General features: G+C 40.0%; 1 protein-coding gene across 1 annotated transcript in view; it reads left to right on the top strand.

Moving 5' to 3' along the window:
• The window catches only part of ADAL (adenosine deaminase like), a 169,712-nt gene that overhangs the window by 99,149 nt on the left and 44,579 nt on the right, over positions 1-25,984 (top strand). The gene's annotated exons all lie outside the window — the stretch shown is intronic.

The raw sequence follows: 25,984 nt of genomic DNA, 5'->3' as shown, positions 1-25,984 counted from the left end.
ATTATTTTAGGAGGAGTGCTGGCTGTGCCGTTTGAAGTATCTAGTTGAGCGTCCATAGTCAAGTTAAAGTCGCCAGAGAGAAACACCGGGCCCCTCGCAAGATCTAAAAGAAGCTTTGAAATTTTAGTCATAAACAGATGTTGGTCCGTGTTTGGGCTGTAAAGAGTGGCTAGAGTGATTGGGTGCTCATATAGAAGTCCCGTTACTATCAGGTACCTGTCTTCTGGGTCTTTCTCAACATGTGTAATCTTTAAGGGAACTGTATGGTGTATCAGTATGCCTACCCCGCCTTTTTTAGTAGGGCCTGAAGCAAAGAGCGCCGTTGGATACTGCGTGTTAAACCATTTTGGCTCCTTTCCTTTGCGGAAGTGTGTTTCCTGGAAGAAAAGCACATGACTATACAAGTTTTTAAGGGCTCTGAGGGCAATAGACCTCTTACCAGGGTTGTTCAGTCCTTTTGCATTGACTGTAGTCATGGTAAGGCCATGGGAGCCAAATTTGCTGTGTCGCTGAGTCATTCTGGGAAAAAAAAAAAGGGGGGATAGGGGGTTAGGAAGGAGGAGAGTTAGAGAGAAAAGTTTTGGAGAGAGGGGGATAGTTTGATAGAGGTGTAAAGTAACAAGAACCCGGTGTACAAGCAAATGCAAAAAGTACACAGTAAGTAGAATGGGATGCTACCAATTTCAGTTGTGGATCAACTAAAATGTAACAACAAACAATTTCAATTGGGGTAATAACCCCCAGACAAAATTATTAAACATTAAACTCTTAAAATTCTACAAGCTGTTAAGCCACAAATCTAAGAGGAGATATGAAGTAGGCATAATAAACTATTTAGTAGTGGAACTAGAGTGGGGGGGGGGTTGGTATGGAAGGGGCGGGTAGGGTAGGAAGGGAAGAGAAGGCACAAGGGAGACAAGGTGATGGGGTGAGGCCCTATGTCTCAATACCAAACATATCATGGATGAGACTTGTGCTAAAAGGTAATAAGTAGTATAACACTAAATTATTTAGATTAATTTAACATAAGAACCTAGAACAAAATAGGCAAAATTGTATATACACTGTAAACTAAATTAGTTATCAAAGGTGACTGCATATCCTAAGAAACATAAACAATATTAAACATTAATAGGAGATACTATAATTCTACATTTCAACTAAAGATACAGTAAACAGTTGTCCAGTTAATGGTGACTCTGTATGTATCCTACTCGCTTTTATTACTTTATCATTTAAACAGGTGTACATCAGGCACCCCTGGCAAGAACCTGAGGCCAAACATATATGTATATACAGCGGCTAACCTCCATGTTCAAGAGTGGTGCCAGTGAGAGGAATATAAGCCGTGGCAAGGCAACTCCCACAGACATAGCCGATTATAAGAAAAGGATACATCATTGAGGATTCCAGAGGCATATAGTCTATCTCTTCTTTGTGTTGCATCTTATTCCGTTACAGCTGGTTTTAAAAAGCTGAAATATTATCATTAAGGGGAAGCCCCTCACGCTGTCAGTCGTCACCAAGTGAAAGGTCTGCATAAAATGCTTGGACGTCTGCTCCAGGTCTGTATGTTGCAGATTTGTTTTGATGAGTGGCCACTAACGACACCGGGAAGCCCCACCGGTATTGAATTTTGTGAGCTCTTAGTTTGGCTGTGATATGGCCCAATTCCCTTCTCTTCTGAAGGGTAGTAGGTGACAAGTCCGAAAAGATCTGTAGTTCTTCACCCGCATGTTGCACTGGGTGTTTGGTGCGTGCACATTTAAGAATCTCTTCTTTATCTTTAAATCTTAGAAACCGGACAATGATGTCTCTAGGAGATGCTTTAGGCGGCGGTTTTGCCCTGAGCGCTCTGTGCGCCCGCTCGAGCACAATTTCTGGGGAAGATGGAGAATCCTTCAGAGTGCGAAACAGGCTCTGCAAGTATCCTTCCAGCGCCGGCGGATGGACGGTCTCCGAGACCCCTATAATTCGTAGGTTATTCCTGCGACCTCTGTTGTCAAGGTCCTTGATCTTGTCTGACATCTGCTGAATTATCTCCACGTGGCCCTGGATCTCAGTATTCATTAACTGAACAGCAGTTGAGTGCGCAGTTTGTGAAGCTTCGACCTGCGACACCCTGGTGTCTAATACATTTATGTCTTTCCTTAGGTCATTAAAAAGATTGCGCATTTCTTGAACTGCATTTTTGATGTCTTCCTTAGAAGACAGGAGGCACAGGTCCTCTTTTGTGATTAGATTCTTGGCTTGCGTGTCAGCACTTTGGGGTAATTCACTGTGCTCGTTCAGATCAGCCTCCATTGTGTCAGATAGTGAGGGAATAGGGTGCTCAACCTGCTTAAGATATTTATTGAGAGTGCGCACTGGTGTATGTTTGTCAGTTTTATTTTGCTTTTTACAAGGCATTCCTCAGCCTTCCCCACGGTATATGGATAGTAAAAAGAATGAGGGAGCCGCACTAAGTTCAAATAACAAATTAAGCAAATTTATGGATAGTAGTCTGCTTTGTCTGAACCATCAGAGGGCCCCTTATATGAAAAATTCTGCTAAGCAAAGTTGCAAGTCAGGGGTAGTGGTTAGAATGCTTGTAAGATTATGTAAAAGGCTTCAGTGCAATGACCTATCTGTAGTGTAAAACTGATCCAAATGCATTCTGCAGAGTATAAAGACAGCTCTGCAGTATCCTTTAAGTTGCGTGGATCTGTTGCATCAAGGGCTCAATGCAAGACAGCAGGCTCAAACAGTACACAACTTAATAAAGCAATCAACACAAGTGGTTTATACGAGTTATTTCCAGTGAAAAAGATCTATTCCCCTAATAGAGTGCTCAATTCCCCTGAGAGTGTTAAGACCAAGGAAAAGACTTTTTAGAGAACTGCGGTCCCCCGCCACCTGTGGGGCCTTTCCCAGAGTAATACCTCACATAAGGCTTAAGAAAAGGTATTGGTGCTGCTGTGTGTGAAAACAGTTTAGCCAAGTTATATATCAATATTGTGCCCGGTACTAAAGCTTCTGCCCAATTATTATCAGAAGGGTAACTGAAGGTAGCAGAGTGCAGCATGTGACGCAGTTGGGCCCAAAAGCCTCTGGTCGGGTACTGTGATATGAGTAAAGTAACTTCCTTACCCGCAACTCTGTGTCTGTGTCAGTCCTTCTAGAGCCGGAACGGGTATGCGGTGTCCGATAGCTCCTTTTTCTGACACGTTGTCCGGCAAGGGCTGTTAAGCAGGTTTAAGCCTGTATCACGGGTCCCCCAAATCTGCTTATGTTAAGATGCGGATCGAGATCTCCGCTCCGTGCAGCTCCGGTGTAAGGCTATCCCGAGGCTTCCTCCTCCTCCTTATTTGCGGTTGGTGTAGTGGGGACCAAATAGTGTTATGTATGCCCCCCCTTATAAGCAGTTTAGGGATAGATTATGCCATAAGTATGAACTGTATTGTCTGAGGGTTGAAGAGCTCACTCAAAACACCGCTATCTGCCTGCGTGGCTAGGCTCCGCCCCTGCATTTTGACTGTTACAGCTAGAGAGTGTTAGTTCATGTGTGCTATACAGATAACATTGTGCTCACTCCAGTTGAGTTACCTTGGAGTCAGAACTGATTGACTAAAATGCAAGTCTGTCAAAATAACTAAAATAAGGGGGCAGTCTGCAAAGGCTAAGATAATCACACAAAGTAAAAGTATATTAATATAAGTGTTGGTAATGCAAAACTGGGGAATGGGTCATAAAGGGATTATCTATCTTTTTAAATAATAAAAATTCTGGAGTAGACTGTCCCTTTAATCCTCAACCTAGATAGGCTTTAACACAAGATCATAATCCCATGTTCTGGTGTTGCTATTTTTTTGAAAAATAAGCTTTATTAAAGGGGTATTAAAGTAAATAAATGCTAGGTATACTGTATATATTCAAAGCAAAGATTAGCCTGATAATATGCAGATGCATTTTTTAAATTATGTTCGCTGTTTAAATATTGAAGAAATAAGCATAAAGTTTTAGTTTCTATAAATGAATGAGCGCTCTTATGTTTAAACCGAGCTTTCACATCTCTCTTGCTGAAAACAAATAGGGACAAGTATAAAACAGTGGTAATGAAGTGTCTAAACACTGACTTAAAAAATTAGCAATAATTATGGCCCAGATTCTCTTAAAGGGCCATAATAGTTGAAAAATGAAATGCTCTAATCCATTAGAGCATGTCATTTTATGACTATCGACCCTGCTCTACTTTGTGTTTAACCCCTTGTGGTGGCTTAAGACCGTGGTGCACCGCTGTAGCAATTTCACTTGCTGGTCCAGAATAGTAATTTCAAAGTACAGCAGGGTCAATACAGACAGATTAGAGCATGTAAGTTTTTGACTATTATAGCCCTTTAAGTAAAAGGTTATACACATACTTAAGAGTTTATTTTAAATCCTCATCATGTACAAACCAGCCACTTTAATTCAGAATGATTAAATTCCATAGAAATTGCTATGTCTACACCAGGCGAACATTTTATCCAAATCTGTACACCCTTAGGGCCTGATGATCTAAACCTTTCCACTCTGAAGAGATGATCTAAATTGATCTTCCAGAACTGTGAGATCCCTAAATTCTTAAAAGGCAGATTTTACTATACTTCTCCAAGGGACATTCCCTGCATTTTAGTATGTGAAGGAGAGACAAGCCCAGTGCAATATACAACTGACGTACTGTATTTACACTTTGTGCTTTGTATTTTTTATTACCTTACACTTCAGATTAAGTTTTATTACATTTAAACTTGGCACTTTCTATTTTGTATTTAATTTTGTATACAGCAGTGTATTTAGGATTGTGATTTTAAAAATTATGATTATGCTTTCACAGTTTCTGTGTAACTTTAACAAATTAAGATCATACTTTTGTAAGATATACACACAAATATCCAATTATATTGCACTTTGTATTTCTTCTATTTAAAATAAAACTGACAGCTTCAGTGTCCCAGAGAGCTTCATTACTTTCTGTGGGTCCAATAAGCAAAGATTCTCTAGATTGGAGAGAAATTATAGTGTAGACTTAGCAGGTGCTGAACTCCATTGAATTCTATAAGGAAAAAAGGGTGAAACCTAGAAGTCCCAGAGAGATGAGAGATGAATTCCATAGAATGAATCTCTCTGGAAAACAAAATGGCACAGGGGAGAGAGAAGGTAACTGGAGAACACCAGGGATGATATAAAGGCTCAGTTTGCATCACTTAAAAGTTAAACTGAAATGTTTTCACTACAGTTTAACTTGCCTTTACCTACAGTTTTAGTATGTATTACTTTTTTGTTGGTTAAATAAGTGTATTGTGAATTTGGAGCAAACTTCATCTGCATACAGCTGGCGAGAAAACTGAGAGACCAGTTTGTTTAAAATGCTTAAAGGGACACTGAACCCAATTTTTTTTCTTTTGTGATTAAGATAGAGCATGCAATTTAAAGCAACTTTCTAATTTACTCTTATCAAATTTTCTTCATTCTCTTGGTATCTTTATTTGAAAAGCAAGAATGTAAGTTTAGATGCCAGCCCATTTTTGGTGAACAACCTAGGTTGTTCTTGCTGATTGGTGGATAAATTCACCCACCAATAAACAAGTGCTGTCCAGGTTCTAAACCAAAAAAGTCTGTCTCCTTAGCTTAGATGCCTTCTTTATCAAATAAAGATAGCAAGAGAACGAAGACAAAAATAACAGGAGTAAATTAGAAAGTTGCTTAAAATTGTATGCTTTATCTGAATCACGAAAGAAAAACATGTGGGTTCAGTGTCCCTTTAAAGCATTTCACAAGACTTGTGAGAGAGCTTTAGACATACCATGGTAACTCCCCTGTCCCTCCCACTTTCTGAAGCTGTGTTTTATTTTACAATAGAGAAAATACACAAAGTGCAATGTAAAATATACAAAGTATGATCCTAATTTGTTAAAGTAAAAGAAATTTTCAAAACATAATCAGAATTAGTAAAATGACTACTGGATCTTAATCTAAATTTATTAAAATTATAAAATAAAAAGTGCAAAGCTTAAATGTAATAATTCTGAACAAACCCAATCTTAAATTTAAAGTAATATAAAGTAAAGTAATATAAAATACATGAAGGCATGAAGTGCAAGTGTAACAAACCTCACATATCATGCAGTGCTTATGGTTGCCTTGTGTCTAGTATTCACCCGGACAGTCTAGTATTTAGCAGGCTGTCCAAAAAAATCTTTACAGAAATACTGGACACTTAAATATCCAGTTTTCTTTCCTAAGATATGGTGAGTCCACGGCTGCATCATTTACTGTTCGGAATATCACTTCTGGCCAGCAGGAGGAGGCAAAGAGCACCAGAGCCAAGCTGTTAAAGGGACATTAAACCCAATTTTTCTCTTTCATGATTCAGATAGAGAATACCATTTTAAACAACTTTCTAATTTACTTCTATTATCTAATTTGCTTCATTCTCTTGATATTCTTTCCTGAAAAGCATATCTAGATAGGCTCAGTAGCTTCTGATTGGTGGCTGCACATAGATGCCTCCTGTGATTGGCTCGCCCATGTGCATTGCTATTTCTTTAACAAAGGATATCTAAAGAATGAAGCAAATTAGATAATAGAAGTAAATTGGAATGTTGTTTAAAATTGTATTATCTGTCTGACTTATGAAAGAAAACTTGTGGGTTTAATGTCCCTTTAAGTATCACTCCCCTTCCCACAACCCCCAGTCATTATGTTTGCATTGGTGCATGGAGGAGGTGAAGTTTTTGGTGTCTAAAGAAAATTGAATTTCAGCTCTTCCAGCAAGATTTTAGGGTCTAGCCATATTCCACGTTATTTTCTGCAGTAGGGTAGTGGTGGCTTTAAAGCAGTTAGGAACTTGTAAGTTGGTCCTTGCTGCGTTTTCCTAACATTTTTGCTGCCCTAGTATAGAAAGCCAGAGTAGGTTTACTCTGTTCTTTCTTTTTCCACAGGCCTCTGTAGGAAGATGTGTCCTGTCATGCCTGGGAGCTGTTTTCCTGTCGGACAGCGGATTAGCAGGTAAGTGTCTTTGTCTTCTAGGTGGGGAGACTATGCACTTAAGAGAAAAGAAGATTTTTTATTAAATACCCTGCACAATATTATTGGGACACAATATTCCCTAGAGTGGGTTTGTTTTAAGGAAGGGGGCAGGCACTTGAGACATGGTGGTTGAGACGGGGTTAACTCCCTTGGGAGAATAAGGGATTAACTTTTTTATGGGCTCTGCTTTATTTTAATATCGACATTAGAGGAGCACACTGGGATTTTTTTAATCTAGTGTGGTGTTTTGCTGCAGTAATTCCCTTACAAATGTGAAATTATTGCTAAGGGTTTACTAAAACGCAAGAGGGGCTAGTTGTGATCAAACCGGTCTCCGGCTTTTTTACCGCGTAGGCCTCACACTGGGGAAAGTCCTTTTGATATAGACTCCACAGCGTATCTAGTGGAGGCGGTCTCTTCAGATATCGTGCCTCCTTGGACGCAGCCTTTCATGCAGCCTTGATCATCAGATTGTTTATTTTTATTTTCACCTATTCACATCCATTCACAGATTTAGTAATATCACTTTGTAGAGCGATCGCTCCTTCTGATACCAATATTATCCGGGGTTCTGACCAATGGGGCACTTTGTTTACATTTACCGCTGACCAATAGTGATCCCCGCTCCAATATAACATCCGGAAGTAGGACCAATGGGATACACTGTTTACAATCACCACGGAGCAACTAATATACTTCCTTGATGGGCGTCTATTGTAGTGCACTGCCGATGACAGCAAAAGTAGAGGCACGCCCGATATTAGCTTTTCTATTGGAAGCTCCACTTACTAGTAACAGCTGATAAGTAGTTAGGATTATTTGGCGCGTAAAAACTTTTGATTGACGGCCATATGGACGAATCCTAAGCAATCAGCATAGGTCACATTAACACACTATGATTGACGGCTAGGACATCCAATTAGAACACAGAATTGACGAACATTCGTAATCATCAAATGTTGACCACAAAAGCACTATGCCACTGCAAAATATTTATATACACATACACACAATCTAAGAAGTAGTAAGGTCATCTATATATATTATAAGTAACTACATCCCCTTCTAAGTATTTATATGATTATATCACCACAGGGGTGGATCCATTGTGAATGAGGGATACTGATTGGTCTGTGTTGTGCCAATTGTTGGGGGTGGGTTGTGGGTGGTTCTTTAGTAGCATAGCCCTATATAAGGAGTAAAGATTTGTTTAGAAACATGCCTGAGGAAACAGTTTTAACTGAGAAACGCGTCGCATGTATTCCTTATGTATCAATTACTTTTTTAACACTGTGATGAGTGGTAAACCTTTTTATATGTTTTAAATAAATCCATTTTTATATAAATCCACTCTCAGTGTTATGTATGGTACTTTTTTGCTATGCTACTTTAGAGTATCTGCACTCTGACACCCACGAACCAGCCATTACACCCTGGATCAGCCAGCTGGATTGTTGTTAAAATCCAGCCCGTCTCTATAGGTACAAGTGAGTGCCTTCAACAAATGTGAGTACTCTGTGTATATTGGGCTATTATTGCTATCTGTACCACCATTTACCTGCACCATTGGCGCCTCTATCCTTGCTTACACTTTTCATGCAGCCTTTCACGCTGATCACTGATCCTTTCTCTATGCGCGGAGTGGTGTCAGCTACGCAGTGGAGTATTGCAGAACGGAGTTTGGGATTCAGAATTCTCCATCTTGGCCTTCATTTTGTATAATCGCAGGAGCAAGGGGAGGTAAGCACCTCAGTTACGGCTGAGGTATGGAGGTCCTGGGATAATTGGGTTTTTTTTTATGCTAATAAGTTAAAAATTTATCTTGATAGCCATTTCCCCTGCTGAGGACTCTTGTTTTAATTTACTGAGTATTTAGACCCCCTTGGTTTTTTGTTAACGCAGATGCAAGAGGAGGGTTAAAATCTCACACAGAGTTTCTTAAAGGAACAGTACACATATCCTGTTTCTTTTTTCTCCATATTTTTTATTGCCATGTCTTAAATCGGTGTTTATTGTGCTTAGAGGCACAAATTGCTGCGTCTATGCAATTTTGTTCTTCTTGTGTTAAGAAGACATTGCAGTCTAAAGAAAGATTTTTCTATGCAGAGCCCAACGTCTCTCAGGGTGATGCTGTTCAGGCGTTGCCAGAGCTTTCTCCTGTTTCGTCCCAAGCCTCAATGGCGTCACATGCAGTGCCTTGCGGTTCCTCTTAGTCTCCGGGTGGAGTTTATTTGCAAGAAGAAATTGCTGCCCAGATATCGTCAGCTGCATCTGAGGCATTAGCTGCCTTCCCTATATTGAAGGGAAAACGCAAGAGGAAAAACATAATTTATGTAAGAACTTACCTGATAAATTCATTTCTTTCATATTAGCAAGAGTCCATGAGCTAGTGACGTATGGGATATACATTCCTACCAGGAGGGGTAAAGTTTCCCAAACCTCAAAATGCCTATAAATACACCCCTCACCACACCCACAAATCAGTTTAACGAATAGCCAAGAAGTGGGGTGATAAGAAAAAAGTGCGAAAGCATAAAAAATAAGGAATTGGAATAATTGTGCTTTATACAAAAAAAATCATAACCACCACAAAAAAGGGTGGGCCTCATGGACTCTTGCTAATATGAAAGAAATGAATTTATCAGGTAAGTTCTTACATAAATTATGTTTTCTTTCATGTAATTAGCAAGAGTCCATGAGCTAGTGACGTATGGGATAAAGAATACCCAAGATGTGGATCTTCCACGCAAGAGTCACTAGAGAGGGAGGGATAAAATAAAGACAGCCAATTCCGCTGAAAATAATCCACACCCAAAATAAAGTTTAAATCTTATAATGAAAAAAACTGAAATTATAAGCAGAAGAATCAAACTGAAACAGCTGCCTGAAGTACTTTTCTACCAAAAACTGCTTCAGAAGAAGAAAACACATCAAAGTGGTAGAATTTAGTAAAAGTATGCAAAGAAGACCAAGTTGCTGCTTTGCAAATCTGATCAACCGAAGCTTCATTCCTAAATGCCCAGGAAGTAGAGACTGACCTAGTCGAATGAGCTGTAATCCTTTGAGGCGGAGTTCTACCCGACTCAACATAAGCATGATGAATCAAAGACTTTAACCACGATGCCAAAGAAATGGCAGAAGCCTTCTGACCTTTCCTAGAACCAGAAAAGATAACAAATAGACTAGAAGTCTTTCGGAAATCTTTAGTAGCTTCAACATAATATTTCAAAGCTCTAACTACATCCAAAGAATGCAATGATCTTTCTTTAGAGTTCTTAGGATTAGGACACAATGAAGGAACAACAATTTCTCTACTAATGTTGTTAGAATTCACAACCTTAGGTAAAAATTTACATGAAGTTCGCAAAACCGCCTTATCCTGATGAAAAATCAGAAAAGGAGACTCACAAGAAAGAGCAGATAATTCAGAAACTCTTCTAGCAGAAGAGATGGCCAAAAGAAACAAAACTTTCCAAGAAAGTAATTTAATATCCAGCGAATGCATAGGTTCAAACGGAGGAGCTTGAAGAGCCCCCAGAACCAAATTCAAACTCCAAGGAGGAGAGATTGACTTAATGACAGGTTTTATACGAACCAAAGCCTGTACAAAACAATGAATATCAGGAAGATTAGCAATCTTTCTGTGAAAAAGAGCAGAGATTTGTCCTTTCAATGAACTTGCAGACAAACCCTTATCCAAACCATCCTGAAGAAACTGTAAAATTCTAGGAATTCTAAAAGAATGCCAGGAAAAATGATGAGAAGAACACCAAGAAATGCAAGTCTTCCAGACTCGATAATATATCTTCCTAGATACAGATTTACGAGCCTGTAACATAGTATTAATTACGGAGTCAGAGAAACCTCTATGACTGAGAATCAAGCGTTCAATCTCCATACCTTCAAATTTAAGGATTTGAGATCCTGATGGAAAAAAGGACCTTGCGATAGAAGGTCTGGTCTTAACGGAAGAGTCCACGGTTGGCAAGTAGCTATCCGGACAAGATCCGCATACCAAAACCTGTGAGGCCATGCTGGAGCCACCAGCAGAACAGATGAACGCTCCTTTAGAATCTTGGAAATCACTCTTGGAAGAAGAACTAGAGGCGGAAAGATATAGGCAGGATAATACTTCCAAGGAAGTGACAATGCATCCACTGCTTCCGCCTGAGGATCCCTGGATCTGGACAGATACCTGGGAAGCTTCTTGTTTAGATGAGAAGCCATCAGATCTATTTCTGGAAGTCCCCACATTTGAACAATCTGAAGAAATACCTCTGGGTGAAGAGACCACTCGCCCGGATGTAATGTCTGGCGACTGAGATAATCCGCTTCCCAATTGTCTATACCTGGGATATGAACCGCAGAAATTAGACAGGAGCTGGATTCCGCCCAAACAAGTATTCGAGATACTTCTTTCATAGCCAGAGGACTGTGAGTCCCTCCTTGGTGATTGACATATGCCACGGTTGTGACATTGTCCGTCTGAAAACAAATGAATGACTCTCTCTTTAGAAGAGGCCACGACTGAAGAGCTCTGAAAATCGCACGGAGTTCCAAAATGTTGATTGGTAATCTCGCCTCCTGAGATTCCCAAACCCCTTGTGCTGTCAGAGACCCCCATACAGCTCCCCAACCTGTCAGACTTGCATCTGTTGAGATCACAGTCCAGGTCGGAAGAACAAAAGAAGCCCCCTGAACTAAACAATGGTGTTCTGTCCACCACGTCAGAGAGTGTCGTACAATCGGTTTTAAAGATATTAATTGCAATATCTTTGTATAATCCCTGCACCACTGGTTCAGCATACAGAGCTGAAGAGGTCGCATGTGAAAACGAGCAAAGGGGATCGCGTCCGATGCAGCAGTCATAAGACCTAGAATTTCCATGCATAAGGCTACCGAAGGGAATGATTGAGACTGAAGGTTTCGACAAGCTGAAACCAATTTCAGACGTCTTTTGTCCGTCAGCGACAGAGTCATGGACACTGAATCTATCTGGAAACCTAAAAAGGTTACCCTTGTCTGAGGAATCAACTAACTCTTTGGTAAATTGATCCTCCAACCATGTTCTCGAAGAAACGATACAAGTTGATTCGTATGAGATTCTGCTAAAAGTGAAGACTGAGCAAGTACCAAGATATCGTCCAAATAAGGAAATACCACAATACCCTGTTCTCTGATTACAGATAGAAGGGCACCGAGAACCTTTGTAAAAATCCTTGGAGCTGTTGCTAGGCCAAACGGCAGAGCCACAAACTGGTAATGCTTGTCTAGGAAAGAGAATCTCAGAAACTGATAGTGATCTGGATGAATCGGAATATGCAGATATGCATCTTGTAAATCTATTGTGGACATATAATGCCCTTGCTGAACAAAAGGCAGAATAGTCCTTATAGTTACCATTTTGAATGTTGGTATCCTTACATAACGATTCAATATTTTTAAATCCAGAACTGGTCTGAAGGAATTCTCCTTCTTTGGTACAATGAAGAGATTTGAGTAAAACCCCAGCCCCTGTTCCAGAACTGGAACTGGTACAATTACTCCAGCCAACTCTAGATCTGAAACACATTTCAGAAATGCTTGAGCCTTCACTGGATTTATTGGGACACGGGAAAGAAAAAATCTTCTTGCAGGAGGCCTTATCTTGAAGCCTATTCTGTACCCTTGTGAAACAATGTTCTGAATCCAAAGATTGTGAATCGAATTGATCCAAATTTCTTTGAAAAAACGTAATCTGCCCCCTACCAGCTGAGCTGGAATGAGGGCCGCACCTTCATGTGGACTTGGGAGCTGGCTTTGGCTTTCTAAAGGGCTTGGATTTATTCCAGACTGGAGATGGTTTCAAAACTGATACTGTTCCTGTAGGGGAAGGATCAGACTTTCGTTCCTTATTATGACGAAAGGAACGAAAACGATTAGCGGACCTAAATTTACCTTTAGATTTTTTATCCTGTGGTAAAAAAGTTCCTTTCCCCCCAGTAACAGTTGAAATAATAGAATCCAACTGTGAACCAAACAATTTATTACCCTGGAAAGAAAGGGAAAGCAAAGTTGACTTAGAAGACATATCAGCATTCCAAGTTTTAAGCCATAAAGCTCTTCTAGCTAAAATAGCTAAAGACATATACCTGACATCAACCCTAATGATATCAAAGATGGCATCACAAATAAAGTTATTAGCATGTTGAAGAAGATTAACAATGCTATGAGTATTATGATCTGTTACTTGTTGTGCTAAAGCTTCTAACCAGAAAGTTGAAGCTGCAGCAACATCCGCCAAAGATATAGCAGGTCTAAGAATATTACCTGAACATAAGTAAGCTTTTCTTAGAAAGGACTCAATTTTCCTATCTAAAGGATCCTTAAAGGAAGTACTATCTGCCGTAGGAATAGTAGTACGTTTAGCAAGAGTAGAGATAGCCCCATCAACCTTAGGGATTTTGTCCCAAAACTCTAATCTGTCAGATGGCACAGGATATAATTGCTTAAACCGTTTAGAAGGAGTAAATGAATTACCCAGATTATTCCATTCCCTGGAAATTACTTCAGAAATAGCATCAGGGACGGGAAAAACCTCCGGAATAACTACAGGGGGTTTAAAAACCGTATTCAAACGTTTAGATTTAGTATCAAGAGGACCAGACTCCTCTATTTCTAATGCAATTAAGACTTCTTTAAGTAAAGAACGAATAAATTCCATTTTAAATAAGTAAGAAGATTTATCAGTATCAATCTCTGAAACAGAACCTTCTGAACCAGAAAAATCAGTATCAGAAACAGAATCAGAATGATGATGTTTGTTTAAAAAGTCATCTGAAACATTAGAAGTTTTAAAAGACCTTTTACGTTTACTGGAAGGAGGAATAACAGACATAGCCTTCTTAATAGATTTATAAACAAAATCTCTTATGTTAACAGGAACACCCTGAAAATTACAGGTAATGGAACATTACTAAAGGAAATATTATCTGCATTAGAAAGTTTGTCATGACATTCATCACAAACAACAGCCGGAGAAACAGTTACCACAAGTTTACAACAAATACACTTAACTTTGGTAGATCCAGCATTAGGCAGCGATTTTCCAGAAGTAGCTTCTAATTCAGGGTCAATCTGAGACATCTTGCAATATGTAATAGAAAAAACAACATATAAAGCAAAATTGATCAAATTCCTTAAATGACAGTTTCAGGAATGGGAAAAAATGCCAATGAACCAGCTTCTAGCAACCAGAAGCAAATAAACAATGAGACTTAAATATTGAGAAGACAATAATGACGCCCATATTTTTTAGCGCCAAAAAAGACGCCCACATAATTGGCGCCTAAATGTTTTTGGCGCCAAAAATGACGCCACATCCGGTAACGCCGACACTTTTGGCGCAAAAACGTCAAAAAAATGACGCAACTTCCGGCGACAAGTATGACGCCGGAAATGACACAGAAATTTTTTTGCGCCAAAAAAGTCCGCGCCAAGAATGATGCAATAAAATGAAGCATTTTCAGCCCCCGCGAGCCTAACAGCCCACAGGAAAAAAGTCAAATTTTAAGGTAAGAAAAATTGGTTTATTCATATGCATTATCCCAAATATGAAACTGACTGTCTGAAATAAGGAACGTTGAACATCCTGAATCAAGGCAAATAAATGTTTAAACACATATATTTAGAACTTTATATAAAAGTGCCCAACCATAGCTTAGAGTGTCACTCATCTACATGTAGTAGAAAGCCAAACCAGTACTGAATAGAGAATCAGTAGAGGTAATGGTATATATAAGAGTATATCGTCGATCTGAAAAGCGAGGTAAGAGATGAATCTCTACGACCGATAACAGAGAACCTATGAAATAGACCCCGTAGAAGGAGATCATTGAATTCAAATAGGCAATACTCTTTTCACATCCCTCTGACATTCACTGCACACTGAGTGGAAAACCGGGCTCCAGCCTGCTGCGAAGCACATATCAACGTAGAATCTAGCACAAACTTACATCACCACCTCCATGGGAGGCAAAGTTTGTAAAACTGATTTGTGGGTGTGGTGAGGGGTGTATTTATAGGCATTTTGAGGTTTGGGAAACTTTGCCCCTCCTGGTAGGAATGTATATCCCATACATCACTAGCTCATGGACTCTTGCTAATTACATGAAAGAAATTAGAGATTCAGATAGTAAGGTTTCTGATCCAGCTCTTGCTACCCAAGTATTCTGATGAGGATAATTCATTGGTAGCCTCTGAGGGTGAAATCTCCGATTCCAACCATGTAATGCCTTCTTCTGATGCTGAAGTTGTCACCTTCAGATTTTAGGCTTGATACCTTTGTGTACTGTTAAGAGGTTTTGGATGACTCCTACACCCCTGCCATTGTCATTCCTAAGAAATCAAGTAAGCTTAATAGTTATTTTTCTTGTCTCTAATAGTTATTTTGATGTTCCTTCCTCTTCAGAGATTATTCCGGTTCCTGATCGTGCTACGGAGATTACACAGGAATGGGAGAAGCCAGGGATACCTTTTACCTTGTCTCCTATTTTCAAAAAGATGTTTCCTGTAGCTGACACGGTACCTAAAGTAGAAGGGGCCATTTCTACTCTGGCTAAGAGAACTACTATTCCCATTGAGGATAGCTGTTCCTTTAAGGACCCAATGGCTAAAAAGCTGGAGGCCTATTTGAAAAGAATTTATGTTAATCAGGGGCTCCTATGGCAACCTGCTGTGTGTATGACCACTGAGACTAGCACGACATCCTACTTAAGCTAGCCAATTCCTTTATTTCTGATGGTATCATACAGGGTATTAGACTGTGAGCCAAGTCTTCTGGCTTTGCGGCTGAAGTCTTGGTTGGCTGATGTTTCCTCTAAGGTAAAGCTTCTGGCAATTCCTTACAAGGGTAAGACCTTGTTTGGTCCTGGGCTGGCAGAAATTATTTCTGATATCACAGGTGGAAAGGCGTCTTTCCTGCCTCAAGATAAGAAGAATAGACCTAAAGGACGTCAAAGTAATTTTCATTCCTTTCGTAACTTCAGAGGGAAGTCCTCCTCTTCTTCTTCCAAGCAAGAACAGTCCAAGTCCTCCTGGAGACCCAATCAGTCTTGGAATAAGGGGAAGCAATCTAAGAAGCCCGCAGCTGAATCTAAATCAACATGAAGGGTTTGCCCCGATCCGGGATCGGATCAGGTGGGGGGCAGACTTTCTCAGTTCTCTCAAGCATAAATAGGAGATGTCCCAGATCCCTGGGCTGTGGACATAGTATCACAGGGTTACAAATTGGAATTCAAGACTCTTCCAGAGGCAGGTTCTACCTCTCAAGATTATCTGCATACCAGATAAAGAGAGGCATACTTGAAATGTGTACAGGATCTTTCCTCCCTGGGAGTGATAGTTCCTGTTCCAGTACAGGAACAGGGTCTGGGTTTCTATTCAAATCTGTTTGTGGTTCCCAAAAAGGAGGAAACTTTCAGACCTATTTTAGACCTGAAGTGCCTAAACCAATTTCTCAGAGTACTGTCCTTCAAGATAGACTATACGCGCCATTCTTCCTTTAGTGCAAGAGGGTCAGTTCATGACAACCATAGATCTAAAGGATGCGTACCTTCATGTTCCCATTTACAGGGATCATCACAAATTTCTGAGATAGGCCTTTCTGGACAATCACTTCCAGTTTGTGGCCCTTCCGTTTGGTCTTGCCACAGCTCCCAGAATTTTCTCAAAGGTTCTGGGGACTCTCTTGGCAGTGATCCAGTCTCGTTGAATTGCTGTGGCGCCCTACCTGGACGATATATTCAGGCGCCATCTTTTCAACAAGCAAAATCTCACTCAAAGGTCTTTTCTACGTTTCCACGGATGGAAAGTGAACTTGGAGAAAAGCTTGCTTGTTCCAGCTACAAGGGTAATCTTTTTTAGGGACCATAATAGATTCCCTATTGATGAAATTTTTTTCTGGCAGAGGTCAGAAAAGCCAATATTCTTCTTGCCTCTCTCTTCAGTGGCTCAATGTATGGAGGTAATAGGTCTGATGGTGGCTTCCATGGACATCATTCCCTTTGCTCGATTCCATTTGAGAGCTCTGCAACTGTGCATGCTCAGACAATGGCATGGGGATCATACAGATCTGTCTCAGGATAGATATAGATCAATCGACTAGAAACTCTCTCTCGTAATGGCTTTCTCAGGAACATTTGTCTCGGGCACGTGCTTTCGGAGACCTGCCTGGGTGATTGTGACCACGGACGCCAGCCTATTAGGCTGGGGAGCAGTCTGGGACTCGTTAAAGGCACAGGGACTTTGCTCATATCAAACAGGAGAGGGCATCGGTGATTCTAATAGGCCCTGCGTGGCCTCGCAGGATCTGGTATGCAGACCTAGTGGAGATGTCGTCTCTCTCACATTGGAGACTGCCTCTGAGGAAGGACCTTCTGATTCAGGGTCCTTTTTTTCATCCAAATCTCGTTTCTCTGAAGCTGACTGCTTGGAGATTGAATGCTTAGTTCTGTCTAAGCATGGGTTTTCTGAGTCGGTCATTGAGACCATGATTTAGGCTCGCAAATCTGTTATTAGAAAGATTTACCATAAGATATGGCGTAAATATATAATCATAGAATCAAGATTCCTAGGATTTTGTCCTTTCTCCAGGAAGGTCTGGAAAATGTTTGTCAGTACCCTGAAGGGTCAGATTTCTGCTTTATCTATTTTGCTACACAAGCGTCTGGTGGATGTGCCAGATGTGCAATCTTTTTTGTTAGTCCTTGGTCAGAATCAGGCCTGTGTTTAAGTCTGTTACTCCTCCTTGGAGTCTTAACCTTGTTCTTAAAGTTTTATAGTAGGCTCCGTTTGAGTCATTGCATTCCATAGATATTAAGTTGTTATATTGGAAGGTTTTATTTCTAATTGCTATTTCTTCTGCTAGGAGAGTTTCTGAACTCTCGGCCTTGCAGTGTGATTCGCCTTATCTTATTTTTCATGGTGATAAGGCGGTTCTTTGTACTAAGTTTGGATTCCTTCCTAAGGTGGTGTCGGACAGAAATATTAATCGGGAAATTGTTGTTACTTCTCTATGTCTTAATCTTTCTTCTCATAAAGAACGTTTGTTGCACAACTTGGATGTTGTGCGTGCTTTAAAATTTTACTTACAGGCGATTAAGGCTTTTCGCCAATCTTCTGCTCTGCTTTTTTTTGTTTCTCTGGGAAACGTAAAGGTCAGAAAGCTACTGCTACTTCTTTCTCTCTGGTTGAGAAGTATAATTTGTTTGACTTATGAGACTACTGGACAGCAGCCTCCTGAGAGAATTATGGCTCACTCCACGAGAGCTGTGTCTTCATCCTGGGCTTTCAAAAATGAAGCTGCAACTTGGTCCTCTTTGCATACGTTTTCCAAATTTGATACTTTTGCCTCGGCTGAGGCTTCTTTTGGGAGAAAGGTTCTTCAAGCGGTGGTGCCTTCTGTTTAGGTCTACCTGTCTTCTCCCTCCCTGGTCATTTGTGTCCTCTAGCTTGGGTATTGGTTCCCAACAGTAAATGATGCAGCCGTGGACTCACCATATCTTAGGGAAGAAAACAAAATGTATGCTTACCTGATAAATGTATTTATTTCTGGATATGGCAAGTCCACGGCCCCCGCCCTTTATTTTAAGACGGTTATTTTTGGATAAACCTCAGGCACCTCTACACCTTGTGTTATACCTTTTTCTCCATTTCCCTTCGGTCGAATGACTGGGGGTTGTGGGAAGGGGAGTGATACTTAACAATAGCTTGGCTGTGGTGCTCTTTGCCTCCTCCTGCTGGCCAGGAGTCATATTCCCAACAGTAAATGATGCAGCCGTGGACTCACCATGTGTGTGTGTGTGGGGGGGGTGGGTTAGGCAGAAAAAATTGAGGGTCAAATCAATGCCAACCTTACCAGTGCTAGCACTGGGCTTGTCTCCTTCAGATACAGAAATGAGTGAGATCTAGCAGTGCTGGATAGTCTCAGACCTTTTTTGACCATTCAGTGAGTTTAGCCCCTGTGAACTCTGCACTACAATTTCTCTCAGAGCAGGAGAATCTTTGATCATCAAGCCCTGGATGCAGGAGCTACAAACTTAACTAGCTTTCTAGTTTGCTAATTTAAAAAAAAAAAAAAAACTATCAAAGAAAGCAGGTAACTAATAGTTAAAATTCATAAAACTTTATTGTGTCCTAGAAAACAGCCATGCAGCAATAAATCCAGTTTGCACAGCCAACAACAATCTTTCACCAAACAAAATTGGCATAATCATAAACTAGTGTAAGCCCATTGTGTTGGGAAAACTGCATTCAGTATCATTTTGTTTTTATGTGAATGTAAGCTTTTGGCTCCTAAATGACATTCTGACAAACTGCCACCTGTCTAAGCCAGACTTGTTAGGGACTGTACATAATACAATTTGCAGATTATAAACAAAACAATTTAGAAAAGATAATTCCTGAAAGCCGTTAATAACCCCCGCACACATAATGATCTGTAAATCCACGTCTGGTGTACTGTAGTTTTCGTTTAGATCACACAACTAAGAATACAGAAGTTTATATTGCTAAAATAAGAAATTGAAGTTCAGCTAAATAAATGAATAATTGTAAAAGGCTATTTGACCTATACACCACCTCTATCTCAAGCAACAGATTGGGAAAAATTGTAATCAATACAAAGTAGCATTGCCTGAATTTTAAAGCATAATATGACGTATTTTCTCTAGACCAATTACCTATTTATTTATTTTTATCTTAAATGTCATGGTTTGGCCTTACTTGTGACATTAAACTCATGAGATATCGTCAGCACATTATTCTAGGATTTAAGTTGTTACGTTGAAATAGCAGCTCTGGTCTTTAGTTAGAACATAACCCATACAAAGATGATTGCTGCTCATCAGATACATTATGTAAAGCCAGTTATATATTACTTAAGGTGTTAATATGAAAAGACTATGGAGCATATTTATGATTGTGCGAGCGGACATGATCCAATATAGTGGATCATGTCCGCTGCACATCAATAAATGCCGACAGCATACGCTCTCTGCATTTATCATTGCAATGCCGCCCCCTGCAGATTTGCGGCCGCTAGCAGGGGGTGTCAATCAACCTGATTGTATTTCTCTCCGCGGCCTCAGAGCAGGCGGACAGGTTATGGAGCAGCGGTCTTTACACGGGGCATCAAGCTCCATACGGAGCTTGATAAATATGCCCCTATGTAGTGATATATAGTGGATTTGAGTCACTTACTTTTACTAAATTCTATTTTATCATCTGATTTCTAGATGGTCTGTTACTGAACATTTGTATGACATGATAGTTGCCATTCAAGGCTGCACGAACGAAGTTGAGGGAAAAAATAATATAGTCTATAGGAGAGGAAGAAACTAGGGGCGAGATTATATATACTGCGTCGCCCGCAAAAGCCGACGACGCCATATTTTAGTCCGGTATTGATATCACATATAAATGCGGCACGTATATTTCACCCGTCGCCCGCTAATTTGACTCTCATAAACTAACATAGAACCGTGACGCAAATCGTTATCACATATTCAGCGCAAAGACTTACGCGGCAAAAATGGAGAAATGTTACTCCATTTTAACCTCGCCACACATAGGCAGGCGTAGCAAGTCTTGGGCTGAATATGTGAGCACTGTAACCCCCTGAAAATATTAACAAACGCCTAACACATGCGCAATATCTACCTGTCAACCGGCATCCCCCATCGCAATAACTAATGAATGATGTTGGGGGCAGCAGATTAGAGGTGTTTAGACTCTGGGTTTATGTTAGGGTGTTAGGTTTAAACGGTATTCCCCCCCCCCCATGGACACCAATGGGACTGCGTTACGGAGCTTTTCATTCAATGATTGCAGGTGTTAGACTTTTCTCTGACCGGCTCTCCCCATTGATGTCTATGGGGAAAGCGTGCACGAGCACGTCAAAACAGGGCTTGTTTTTGGTGCGGTATGGAGCTTAAAAGCATCATATCGCACGCACAAGCCGGGTTTTTAAAAACTTGTAATGGCTGCACTATAGGGGGTTAAATAATGCAACTTTTGTTGCATTCGTTAATTTCCCTATAACGCGCATAACTCGTAATCTAGCAGTTTATTAGGTATATAGTGTTGTGGGGGGTGGTGGTTTAAAGGTTAATACATTTATTAGTATTTTGCGATGTGGGGTGATGGTGGATATAGGGAGTTTTACGTGTCAGGTTTAATTTTGGGAGTCTTTTATGGGTGATGTAAGATTTGTTTACATTTTTTTTCTCACACGCTGGCAGTTTCTAAACTACCGTAAGTCACTGGCGACTCCAGAAATGTGCATTTTTTTCATATCTTTATTTATTGAAATCTCAAGCAGTAGTACGACAATGACAACAATGTTTCACATAAAATTGCATTGATTCAGTTTTTACAGAAATAAAGGTATTAACAAGCAATCTTGTGTGATAGTGAAAACGTTTAGGAATTACAAACGTGTAGGAAATACCTACTTGAGCATTTTATATAACCTTTTATAAACAAATTGGGGGGAGGTTGTAGACCTGGGACTCAAAAGGGTGAGGGGGGGCGGGGGAGACTTTCTTGTTCTTCATTTCTGACTACGGTGTACAGTTTTCATCTTCTGCATTTGGGTGCAAAATAACAGGGATATGGTAGTCTGGGTTGTTAATCAATAATCAATTTCAGGGAACCTCTGAGTGGTGGTATCAAGGAGTGAGGGGAATGGGTGGGAAAAAGGGGGGGGTAAAATCCTTTTTTGGATCACATTACATTCCAAACAATTGATCCTTTTATATTTGCAGAAGACTCTTAACTAGATAATGTTGAAAAGTTGATGAATATAAACATTCAACCAAACATAGCCGGCTAGATAGGTCTCATGAGGGTTTACCATGTCTGATGTGACTGTTTGACTTACCCCTTAAAGGGATAGTCAACACCAGAATTTTTTGTTGTTTTAAAAGATAGATAATCCCTTAATTGCCCATTTCCCAGTTTTGCTTAACCAACACAGATATAATTATACACATTTTACCTCTGTAATTACCTTGTATCTAAGCCTCAGCAGACTGCCCCCTTATTTAGGTTCTTTTGACAGACTTGCAGTTTAGCCAATCAGAGCTGTCTCCATGGTAAATTCACGTGCATGAACTCAATGTTATCTATATGAAACACATGAACTAATGCCCTCTAGTGGTGAAAAACTATCAAAATGCATTTAGATTAGAGGCGCTGCGCAAAGACACGTACATAATGTATGAATACTAATATTGATTTATACAATTAAAAAATGAATAGACATTATAATATGCTCTATTGCAGTATTTGAGTATATGTAGAAAACCCTAGGTAGTTAAAAGTTCACAGTAACACTATTGCCTTCAGTATTAACTATCGGCTAGATTATGAGTTTTGCAGTAAGAGCTGCTCGGTGCTAACTTGCAAGTTATTGTCACCGCTTACCACCATATAGCGCTGCTATTACAGGTTTGCAAAAACCCGGCGTTAGCAGGCAATAAGTGAGTGTAGAGCAAAATTGAGCTCCATACCGCACTCCAATACCAGCGTTGCTTTGAGCTTGTTTTACGTGCTCTTTCACAATTTCCCCATAGACATCAATGGGGAGAGCCGGCTGAAAAAAAGCCTAACACCCTCAATAAAGCAGCGTTAAGCTCCGTAACACAGCCCCATTGTTTCCTATGGGGAAACAAAAGTTATGTTTACACCTAACACCCTAACATAAAGCCCGAGTCTAAACACCCCTTATCTGCTGCCCCTGACATTGTCTACACCTACATTACACTTATTAACCCCTAATCTGCCACCCCCGACATTGCTGACACCTACATTACACTTATTGACCCCTAATCTGACGCCCCCAACATCGCCACAACCTACATTACACTTATTAACCCCTAATCTGCCGTCCCCAACATCGCCGCCACCTACATTATACTTATTAACCCCTAATCTGCCGCCCCTGACATCGCTGACACCTACATTACACTTATTAACTCCTAAGCTGCCGCCCCCAACATCGCCGCCACCTACATTATACTTATTAACCCCTAATCTGCCGCCCAGACATCACCGACACCTACATTACGCTTATTAACCCCTAAACTGCCGCCCCCAACATCGCCACCACCTACAATATACTTATTAACCCCTAATCTGCCGCCCCCGACATTGCCGCCACCTACCTAAACTTATTAACCCTAATCTGCTGATCCCAATGTCGCCGCCACCTACTACCTACACTTATTAACCTCTAATCTGCCGCACCCAACGTCGGTGCCACTATACTAAAGTTATTAACCTCTAACCCTAAGTCTAACCCTAACACCCCTAACTTAAATATAATTAAAATAAATCTAAATACAAATTAATATCATTAACTAATTCCTATTTAAAACTAAATACTTACCTGTAAAATAAACCCTAAGATAGCTACAATATAACTAATAGTTACATTGTAGCTAGCTTAGGTTTTATTTTTATTTTACAGGTAAGTTTATATTTATTTTAACTAGGTAGACTAGTTACTAAATAGTTATTAACTATTTACTAAGTACCTAGCTAAAATAAAATAAAATTTACCAGTAAAATAAAACCTAACCTGTCTTACACTAACACCTAACCTTACACTACAATTAAATAAATTACATTAATTAAATACAATTAACTAAATTTAAAAAAAAAACACTAAATTGCACAAAATAAAAAAGAAATGATGAAATATTTAAACTAATTACACCTAATCTAATAGCCCTACCAAAATAAAAAAACTCCTAGCCTAAACTAAACTGCCAATAACCCTTAAAAGGTCCTTTTGCGGGGCATTGCCCCAAAGAAATCAGCTCTTTTCCTGTAAAAAAAATAAATACAAACAACCCCCCAACAGTAGAACCCACCACCCACATAACCAAACCCCCCAAATAAAAACCTATCTAAAAAACCTAAGCTCCCCATTGCCCTGAAAAGGGCATTTAGCTCTTTTTCAGCCCAAACCCTAATCTAAAAATAAAACCCACCCAATAAACCCTTAAAAAAACCTAACGCTAACCCCAGAAGATCCACTTACAGTTTTTGAAGACCGGACATCCATCCTTAACGAAGCAGCAGAAGTCTTCATTCAAGCGGCAAGAAGTCCTCAACGAAGCCGGGAGAAGTCTTCATCCAAGCGGGCCGAAGTCTTCATCCAAGCCCTGGCAGAATTCTTCATCCATACAGCATCTTCTATCTTCATCCATCCGGCACGGAGCGGCTCCATCTTCAAGACATCCGGCACGGAGCATCCTCTTCTTTCTACGGTGACTAAATAATGAAGGTTCCTTTAAGGGACGTCATCAAAGATGGCATCCCTTGAATTCCAATTGGCTGATAGAATTCTATCAGCCAATCAGAATTAAAGGTGAAAAAATCCTATTGGCTGATCCAATCAGCCAATAGGATTGAGCTTGCATTCTATTGGCTCTTCCAATCAGCCAATAGAATGCAAGCTCAATCCTATTGGCTGATTGCATCAGCCATTAGGATTTTTTCACCTTTTAATTTCGATTGGCTGATAGAATTCTATATATAGGCTATATATATGTGTGTGTGTGTTTAATATGATCTGTGTATTTTAAATTATTATAAGGATTTAGACACAATTTCTTTATATGAGATCTCGTTTCTCATGTGCTGTAGGTAACTTGAGTTCAGATGCCTTCTTAACTGAGAATGCGTATAAGATCTCAGCAGGGACAATTTAACACTTAGATGAGGACAGCTGTATCTGAACAAGCCTGTATATTCCCTTATTCTTGCAGACGGAGCAACTGGCTTTTTTTTTAGATAAGGAAGAAATTCTTTACCCAGGCCTCCTTTGAAATGGGTAATTGGGACATTCTGGCTTGTGATCTGATAGGAACTTTAACTTCACATCTTAGGCAGGAAATCTTTGAAAGCAATTCCTTTTGATGAATTGGGACAAAGATTTGCAATGCATCCTATGTAACCAAGAAGAAGGGGGGTTGTTTTACCCAGCCAATAAACCCCGATGCAATCAGTTTCATATATAATGAATCCTGTGGTCTTACGTATAAATAATATATATATATATATATATATATATATATATATATATATTATATTTAATAACACTCACAGATATCCTGACACTTCTCAACCAAAACTTAATCTTGCCCCAGAATTGAACTATCTTAGGGCAGCCCCAAAATAGGTGTATAATGTCTGGTTCAGGTAATGATCATTTGAAACATGTATCTGCTGCATCAGGGACCCCTTTGGCACGTAGCTTGGGAGTAATGTAACTTTGGTGTATAAATTTGAGGTGCATTTCCCTGTAGTCCATCGCTAATGTGGACTGGGCTACTAGTTTAAAGCTATCTGAAAGTGTCCTCATTAATGTCAAGATTTGTTTTGAGTCTCCATTTGTCGCTTAATTGTTGCATAACCTCGGTTGTTTTAGGCGTCATGATTAGATTATAAATGTGTGAGAGTGTGACCCTTGTTTAGTCAAAGAACAAATGCTGTCAATTGGTGTGCTGGTCCTGCAGCTAAGTCCCTCAGTTAATAGTTTGCGGGCATAATGTTTGGATTGAAGGTATGCAAAAGTACTGTGTCTATGGAGGTCAAACTTTTCCTGTAAGTGAGCTATTTGGAATGGTTTGTCGGTGAGGGGGTCTATCAATTGTGAAATTTAATTTAGTCCTCTCTCTTCCCATAAGGCGAACATGTGTGTAGTCATGCCCGCAAGAAATGCGGGGTTGCCTCGTAGAGGCAGGTGTTTAGTAACCGTGTGAGAGATCTCCCACCATTTGCATAGTTTCGCCCACGCTCGGAGCGGATCTTTAAATAGTATGTTATCTTTAATTTGAGGAGGAAGTGAGTGAATGGTGCAAGAAGGCTAGAAGAAGCGGATGTA

This window comes from Bombina bombina, chromosome 6 (assembly GCF_027579735.1).
Source record: "Bombina bombina isolate aBomBom1 chromosome 6, aBomBom1.pri, whole genome shotgun sequence".
NCBI lineage: Eukaryota > Metazoa > Chordata > Amphibia > Anura > Bombinatoridae > Bombina > Bombina bombina.
Note: the sequence above shows the minus strand (reverse complement) of the source record. Positions and strands in the feature narration are given on the sequence as shown.